Below are 10106 nucleotides of genomic sequence, written 5' to 3' on the forward strand. Positions count from 1 at the left end.
ATATATATATATATATATATATTAATAGGTAAAGTTTAGAGAAAGTTTAGTTATAATTTGTAATTAAAATCTAATTTTGCACTATATGTCTAAATTTATGTGAGGACCACGTCATAATTATCCACTTAAATTTGTGCCATGTGTCCACTTAAATTTTTTAATCTTTATACTAAGTGAGTTAATGAATGCAAAATATTAAAAATCTAATATTAATGAACTATAAAATATATGTGTCATTAGCATTACTTATCATGGTGTGATCATTCACCACAAGTATACATTAACAAAAAAAAAAACCTAAAAATTTATTATATTGCTCTCATTTTAGAATTCTTGTAATCAGAACGATTTCCTCCATCCAGAACACATCTAGCTTCCCCTTGTGACAAAAATCAAACATGCAAAATATTTCTTTACGAATTCACGTAGGGTAGCTCCATAACAATCAAAAGCGAGAGCAATACAATTGTTCAAAAATATAAGTAATCAAATCATTGTTAGTTTTGTTTAAATGGACTTCACCAAAACTATAAGGAAAGAACACCAAGTAGCTCGGTCTCGTATGGGATCAAATTATTTGTTGTTTTGCTCAATATGAACTTTATCAAGCGATGGAAGACAAGAAATCCAAACAGCACCTTCACCAGCTCTTTTTGTGATAGCTACAGCTTCATCTTTAGCAAATTAGCAGCAAAATGTTCGTGATTGGTCAATATGGACTCCAACTAGTGATAAAAGGTATGACCACCAATAACACCTTGAAATATTACAGTGACCCCATTGATTCTCCTCTTCCTTAAAAACATAAGTACTTGGCTTTAAAGTTATAACTTATAAGTAACTGAGTTTGTGTGCATTTGAATTAGCTTATTTTATTTATTTTAACTGTTATGTAAAAATACAATTGTAACAAAGAGTTGTTAGATTAAATGATTAAATACATCATTTCCTAACAATTTAAATTTTTGGGACTATTAGTAATTTATCGTAGTATAAAAGTACATAAGAAGTCCCAAATTTAAATCTGATATCTACCTTAATCTCACATTGAAAAAAATCCAACATATTAAGTTTTAGGACAATTTGTAATTTATCAAGAGAGAATGAAAGGAAATAAAAGGAGGAGAGAGTAAGGGAATTTTGTTGTTTGGTCAGAGGGAATCAAGGTGGAAGAAAGGAAAAGGGGGTTAATGAATTTCCTCCTTGACCCACTATTTTGTCTCTTCCCATCCTCCCTTACATACCAAATACATGGAAGAAAAAATGTGCTAACTTTTCCTTCCCTTCCCTTCCCTTTCCTTTCATCTCTCTTCCCTTTCCTTTCTCTTCTTTCCCTCTTCAATTGACCAAACATATAATGATTACGATGAAAGAAAAGAAGATAATGTCTTCTCTAAGAATATTTATAGCAGCCTAACCACCAGGACTTGGAGTTAGGGGATGTGGTTTTATTGTTAGCTATATGTCATGGTTTCGGCTTTCAGCTCTATTGCTTAGCAGGCAAAAGTTTTCTTTTATTATTATTTTTTTATTGTGTGTAGAGCATGTCTTTTGTTAGTAAGGACAAAATTATTTTGTTTAAGGTTTTTTAAAGGGCTAAATTGTTTGTTTTTGGTAAAATTGATTAATTAGTCTCAATATATATATATATATTTTTTAGCTTTGTTATTGCCTATTGATAATTTTTGTTGTTGGGCTAATATTTTGGGCTTATATATATATATATATATATATATATTAGATTTTAGATCTATAAAATTTTTAATGGACTTTAAAAGGAGGAAAATACTAAATCTACAAATTTTTGTTGTGATTAGTGGTTATTAGTAAGTAAAAAAGTAATGTAAGTGGTGGACCCAGATGCAAACCAGTAAGAATTTGTTACCTCAATAGTCTATAAAAATATTGTAAAAAAATTTGTACTTGTAGCATTTCTCTTATCATGATCAATAAGGGAGACAAAATGTAATTTTATTGAATGAAGTTGCTAAAATTAGAACCTAAATATATAATTATATAATTATATTATTTTTTTAAAAAAAATTAGGGGGGGCCATTGCCCCCCTAGTCCATGAATGGTTCCATCCATGCTAACCACACTTTTAGTCAAATTTGGTCATTATTGTTACTTTAGCTAATGTATTATTCACACACAACTACATCATCCTTATGACTCTATCTCTAACCCATTTAAATATTATTTTTTCTTTCTCTTTCTCTCTCTTTCCTAAATCAATTAAAAAATAATAATCAAAACTGCAACCCACAACTCCACCACAGAAACCCACAACCTCTACAACTCAAATTTGTCTAGACCATCGCAATTCACTACAACCCATAAGCTCCACAAACTGATCTATCATCTCCAACTCTAATTAGTGAGCTCTAAGTTATCATGGACGCCGACAAATCTAGACCACCCACCATTGTTGAAACCTAGGTTGTTGTTGAAACCCACCACCACCATCAATGAACAATTCATCTCAAAAGCAAGCCGAAATAGTGACCTAAAACAAATACTTAATAATTAGGGGAAAACTCCAAAAGCATACGTTACGTGAAGAGAGAGAGAGAGAGGGGGGGAGAGAGAAACGAATGTTTTATAATTTTTTAATAACTTAATAATGAACCGTACATCAATAATTGTATTGAAGGTATCATACATTATTAAAATTTTAGAAAAAAGTATTGAGGTTGATATAGGGTAGTTTTACTTGAGTTTAGTTAAAAATATGTTGAAACGTTATTTTAATTAGACGGGTGCAAGTGCTCTAATGTGCATGACTTCCAAGAACTACACGTAGGATATCAAACTACTTGGTGACCTCCTATTCTAGCCCTCCCTTTTATGAGATTCAAATCTTTAATAAGCGATTGTGGAATCAAAATTATCTAAGAATTTGGTAAAACGTAATTAGCAAATGAAAACGAAAAAGAATTTTAAACTGACTGAGTGTACGGAAACAAAAATGTATTAACTAATTTAATTCCCATAAGCGTACTGCATACCTGCTAATTAGGTCATTAGAAGCCTAGCTAAGCACATGTTCTAAGTGAATAATTTTTTTATGTTTTATAAACCTAGAGTAAAGGAAAAGCAGAGCGCAACGATAAAAAGTAATGCATATCAAACGATGCAATCCCAATTAAAATTTGCACGTAAAGAACTAGCCTAGAGACAAACCTAGTCGGTTTCTCCCAAAAAAAAAAAAAAAAAAAAACAAACCTAGTCATGTCAAAAGTATAGCTAGGGTAGGTTATGTTTTTTTTGAATAAAAAGAAAAAAAAAAGCTGCATATATATACAAACCCAACCAATGCAAACTCGACGTTTCATCAAATTCAATGGAGCTGAAGTTTGTCGGATCGAATTTTTTTGCACGTAAAGAAAGTGAATTGTACGTAAAAGGTATAGTATAAAAAATAAAAACAAATGAAACAGTACTACTTTTCTCAAAGAAAAGAATAATAAGAAAGAAACAGGCAACAAAGTCATCGATCTCTATCCCCACAATATTCCTTGAAGAGATGAACCCAACCGAACCGCAAACCCATTCCTATGAAGCAGAGAGATAAATCTATCACACTACACTATACTATATAACATGCACATGAACCAGTGACACACTTTGTTCTAGTCTGTGCAGTGACCGACAGTTCCACGTTCGCGCCGCTCGGTGTGCTTCCCCAGACACCTGTGGTGGGGCTTGATCCCAACCTCCATATATCACAGCCCCCTTTGACTGGTCCCCCCACCACACGCTTGGCCTAGTCTAGCCTACCTAGCTAGCTCTTTCATTATATATATCATCGCTAATAATGTTCTCTTGAGAATATTTTTTTTTAAATTTATTTTATATTTAAGATGAAAGAGAAGTGAGTTTCACCACTCATGTATTTTTTACATTTTAGATACGCACTCAATTAAAGTTGATATAATCTCTGATTATGATCTTAAAGAAATGATTTTATTTTTCAATTTAACTTTTGATGTCGTAAGAAGTGACGAAGCCACATCTATATATATATATATATATATATAAAACCGAAACCTTTACTGGCATCACAATTTTTCATGTCAGCACAATATTTAAAAAAGTACAATATTTAAAAAATAAAAAATAAATAAAAATTATAACTCCTCAAAACCCTAGCAACATTACCTTTGTTTATATATTAATTAATACATAATACTTTGTTCACCATTGAATACTCATATAATCAATTTCCAATTTAGTGTTCAAGAATTAAACTAAAATTCTAACTACGCTATCATAAAATATTATTATTAGTATGAATTTTATGGAGTTGCGGTGTTCAAGAATTAAACCAAAATTCTTTTAAATTATCTATAATATTTTGTCCTCTGAAAATTTTATCTCTTTGATTTTAGTATATTGTGTTTCTTAAGCTATAGAGAGATTTTCTTTGGTTTCTGCAAACTCTCTCTCTCTCCAGATGTAGGAAGCCCTAAACGCACGGTATAACATTCAAGATCTACAACTCACGGTATAGATTTTAGCTTATAAAGTTCAGCTTTTGTAAGGTTAGTTTGTTTATATATTTAGTCCTTATGTTTAGGTTTAGGTTTAGGTTTAGGTTTTAAGAGATTTATATATTACTATTATGTGGCTGAATTTCCCGTCACATCAGTTTTATGTTTTTAACCAAATACATCAGGAAAGCAAGAGAAGGCGCATAAATATTTAGTCCTTATGTTTAGGTTTAGGTTTAGGTTTTAAGAGATTTATATATTACTACTATGTGGCTGCATTTCCCGTGACATCAGTTTTATGTTTTTTTTTTTTTTTTAATTTATTTTATGTAAGGTTAGTTTATTTACATCAGTTCTTTATCTCAAAGATAAGGCTTTTATTTCTACCGCAAAAACTATTTAAGTATGTATCCCTTGCAAGCACACATGAACTTAAATTGTCTTTTAATATATGCATGCTTTATTATTTTCTAATAGTTTTCCCGTGCATCGCACGGGTTAGCGACTAGTTATGGTAAGAGGGCCCGAATTTCTAAAAACTAAGAGGCCATTTGGTAATGTTGTTTTAGTAACATTATTTATATTTTTTAAAAATATGTGTGAGTGAAAAAGTTTATGAAAATATGTGTAATGTTGTTTAAAAACTGAAAATATGTGTTTAAACATATGTACCAAACGGACTCTAAATTCTTGAATAGATGTACTTATCTATATAGATAGTCCCAAAATTTAAAAATAAATTAAGTATATATGAGTAAGGCTTTCATATCCTAATTAAAGTTGTTATATATTTAAAGTTTTTATAAGGAAATTTAACATTCCTTGTATTCATTTATGGTCCTCTTAACGGATGATCTTAGAACATTTCTTAATAGAATATTTTAGAAAGGTCAAATATTATGAGAGTGGAGAAAGAGAGTATAGAGAAGAGAGAGAGAACACAAGATTTACGTGGTTAGGCCTACGTCCATAGAGAGAAAGCTTTGATGGTTACATCTTCACTATAATATCAATTCACATTGTTACAATGAACCCTAAGTAGAGTTTATATAGTAAGAGAGAGTTAGAGTTAGGCATATATGAGCTTACAATAAAATTTGGCCTCTTGGGCCTACACATAAACCTAATACCTCTAACAAGACAATTTTTTATACCACTTTTATGTGCAATATAAAAATCAGTAAAAAAAATTAGTTACTTTTTTTCTCATAAAAAAATTCTAAAAATATTTCTTAAACCAATATCTTTAGGACATTCATTAATTTTTCCATTCATTTAAATAGATACAATTCAATTAATGAAAAGTTTTATATATTTACCGGGATTCTTGTAGTGTAATTGACACTTCTTAATATTTCTAACGGAAATGTATAAGGGTTTAAAGCCCTTCGCCCCCTACTATTGAACTATAAGAAATAAACAAAAGAAAACTATAAGTTGTATATATTTATATTTATAAAATGATAACAAACATATATGGTTAGCATAATAATTATTTAAAAAAAAAAAAAAACATGATCCGTCCTTATAAAAATATGGGTTTATTTATTTATTATAAGAAAAATCAGTAATTAAGAGAGAAGGATTTCTAGACGTTTATTCTTGAAAAACTAAGAAATTTTGATTGAGATAAAAGGCACTCTTGGCCATAAAAATGATAGTTAAATAGAGATAATTTGAGGATATCAAATATCTCTGGAATACTAGTTTTTTTTTTTTTTTTGGTTAAAGGAATACTAGTTTATACTATTACATAGAGTAAGAATGTTAGCATACTATTATAATATTAGTTTACATCTTGAGTTGTGTTTATAATGCTTGTTTATACTATTATAGTGAGTAAGAATAAAGTGTATATAAAGAGAAAAATATTTAATCACAAGATATTTTATTCGATCCCCTTAAAGACAAATTCTTGGCTCTCCATTGATTGAAGGTGAAATGCTTATGCTTGCTACAATGCTACTAGATATAATAACTCCGCAATGATGACTCTAGTCTTTAAACAAATACTTATATCTGTACATTCTTCCACTATATATTGGTGGATCTTTTATTTATTCTTAAGCTTAGTTGCTTTGTCTTTGTTAATAATAAGCATTTAGTATAAGTGCAGATTAGTTAGGCCCACTTTGGGGGGGGAGTATCTGCCCACTTTATCAGCGTATCCAAGCTTTTCAGTTGTCAAATAATTGCCAAGAATTAACTTCCTTGCTTGCCTAAACGTTTCATATATATATATATATATAAAAGAGTTGGTTTCAAGTTATGAGTAGTGTAACTCTAAGTGCATGGTAAATAATATTTGATTGGCATGAAAATTGACATACATGTTAAGCAAATATAGAATATATAATTCAAAGGTGAAATTTTTAAAATATGAATTCAATAACAAATTATTGGGTGGTGTTACATTGCTTAAAATTATACTAGTGGTAACTTAAATTTAACACACACACACACACACATATATATATATATATATATATATAACAACCTTTAGATGCCTATAATTAAAAAAAAAAAAATTATATAAATGTAATATCACTTCATATATAATATTTCAACTAATGTATTTAGCATATTTGGATTTGTGTATTATATTTGGTTAAAGTTGTAGTTCGTATAATATTTGCTATATAGCAAAAATAAATAAATATTTTCTATATGACTCCACTCAATGATCAATTTCAACTATTACTTTCTAAGCCTAGTATCAAATTATATTTTTCTCCATATGCTTATCATGTAGATGCTAAATTTTATGTCAATATAATGTCATTTAATTAATGTCAAATACAATTTTTTTGTTTAGTAGAGTTTTAAAATGTATAATAACAATCATAGCACACTCATTTTTTAGATGAGATGATTCCTAGTCTAATTATCTTAATATTTAACCAGCATAGTGGGCATATGTGGGGGAAAATATAATATAATCTAAAAATGCATTTAACAGTATATATATATATATATATATATATTGATCCCACAAGAAGTTATAGCAAAACGTCAAAAGTCTTGTAATTGAATTGACATATTTCTCATGCACAAATTGCTTGGAGTTCTAGGACAGAAATGTTTTGAGCTGTGGGGTTAGAAATATATTGTAATCATCTCTAAAAAAAAAAAAAATGTAACATTGTAAATAATTATACTTAGTGTAACTTGAAGTTAACTCATTTGTGCTGTGTCGAAATGAAGTTTAATAATTTCCTAGCTAAAATGTGTTCAAATTCTACTATACTCATGGGTTTTTTTGATTGGATGGTAAATAATATTTGATTGGCATCAATTTAATATGCACGATAAGCATATAATCTCAAAAATGGACTTGATAAGCATATATCCATATATAATATAAAAACGAAACGTTTGACTTTTTGTTGACCACTTTTATTGTGCTATGTTGCTACATAAATTTATACCACGTATATACATTTAAAAACACTGAATAGTTGTGCCTTTTCATTTTCCCTCTAAATTTCAATATCTACTTCTCGTTTCACATAAGAAGTATATATTAAAACAAAAAACTGTCACTGAGAAGAAAAACATCGGTCAGGTGTAGGGAAGAGAATGAAAAATCTGAGAAGAATAGCATTCGTAAGGCGTGTAAAGAAATCGCTTAGTATTATTGTTGCTACCATTCATGTGGCTTGATTCTTGGACCTTTTCACTATTTAACCCAAAAAAAAAAAAAAAAAAAAAAACTACTTACAAATAATAATTTTAAAAAAGATCCACAAATTTTTTTGTGTTTCTAGAAAGATAAAAGATAAGAAGTTGAGAAGATGTTACCAAATGAAGAAATCTTCAATATTATTTTTGCTACCATTGGTGTGGCTTGATTCTTGGACCTTTTCTATTTAACCCCCCCCCCCCAAAAAAAAAAAAAAAAAAAAAAAAAAAAACTACTTACAAATAGTAATTTTTAAAAAGATCCACATATTTTTTGTGTTTCTAAAAAAGATAAAAGATAAGAAGTTGAGAAGATGTTACCAAATGAAAAAATCTTCAATATTATTGTTGCTACCATTGGTGTGACTTATTCTTGGACCTTTTCACTATTTAACAAAAGAAAATCCAACTTACAAATAGCAATTATGGAGAATATCTACATGTTTCTTCTGTTTCTAAGAAAGATGAAAGAAAAGAAGTTAAGAAGAAGTTACCAAATGAATATGAACTACTATTTATACCCAAAAGATTATAACCTTTCAATAGACACATTTTCATTCAATATGTGCATTTTTGGTCAATAGACACATTTTTATTAAATATGCATTTTTTCGTTCAACAGGTACATTTTTGGTCAATAGGCATATTTTCGTTCAATAGGTACCTTTTGGTATATTCAATTTGAATTATTATAACTTTTCAATACACACCTTTTGGTATATATATTACAACTTATCTTACATATACCTATATATACAACACAAAGTAAACTAGAGATGCAACATTGCGTCTTTTTTTTTTAATTTTTTTTTTATGAACTCATCCAGTAACTATTCCTGTACATCGCTTGAGTTAGCGACTAGTTTATATATATAATAATAGGTGAAGTTAAGAGGAACTCAAATTAGAATTCCAAATTAAAGTTCCAATTTTACACCATGTGTCCTAAATTATTTATTTTTAAAGTGTTTTATTTCTTAATTTTAGAATCAAATGTGAGGATACATCATAAATATTCATCTAAGTGAGTTATTAAGTACAAAAACTAAAGAGTTTAGAATAAATGAATCGTAAAAAAAAAGTGCTTCACAATAATTTTTTTTTTTTTTAAATATGGACCATTTACATTTTATACCTAATAATGTCCTTACAAAATATTTTAAAGAGTTAACAAAATATAAAAATGACTATCAATAGTATTTAAATTATATATATAGGAATTATATTATGCATTTTATTATATATCTTTAAGTGTATCCATGCATATGCATGGGTTTACAAGTTAGTATATATATAATAAAGCCAAAGTTAAGAAAAAATTTAATTAGATTCCAAATTTAATTAGTTAGTATCTTTAAGTATACGCAAGATATATTGATGCTCTCACAGTGTGGATGGGGGATGTTCTGCCACAACTTTATCATGTTCTTGTAACTGATTTTGGTTGATTAATAAAATTTCTTTGAGGTCTTGATTCTAAAAAAAAATTAGATTTCACTTATGCACTAATTTTGTGCCATGTGTCTAATTAAGTTTTTTAATATTTGTGCCAAGTGAGTTAATGAGCTCAAAATACTAAGAGTTTAATTAATGAACTATAAAAAATAAAAATAAAAAACCAATCATAGTCAACCTCTCTTTCTTCGCCAAAAAAAAAAAAAAAAAAAAAAAATCAACCTCTCTCTTTTGAAACTTATTTCTCCAAAGGCTAATTGGTTCTATCCAAACACAAAGAGGCCAGACTAATCTGTAGCTTGCTCATTCAATACTCGGGCCTCTCTCAAGGCCTAAGTTGCTAAGGTCCATAGCTTTAGCTAATGGGCCTAAATTGAAATGGAGCCTTCGAGGACCGAGAGACTTTTCCACTGGCCTCGCAACACTTTTTACTTTACTTCTTCAACCATCAAACCGAAATATTGAACCATCGGGAA

This window comes from Quercus lobata, chromosome 2, assembly GCF_001633185.2.
Source record: "Quercus lobata isolate SW786 chromosome 2, ValleyOak3.0 Primary Assembly, whole genome shotgun sequence".
NCBI classification, from domain to species: Eukaryota; Viridiplantae; Streptophyta; class Magnoliopsida; order Fagales; family Fagaceae; genus Quercus; species Quercus lobata.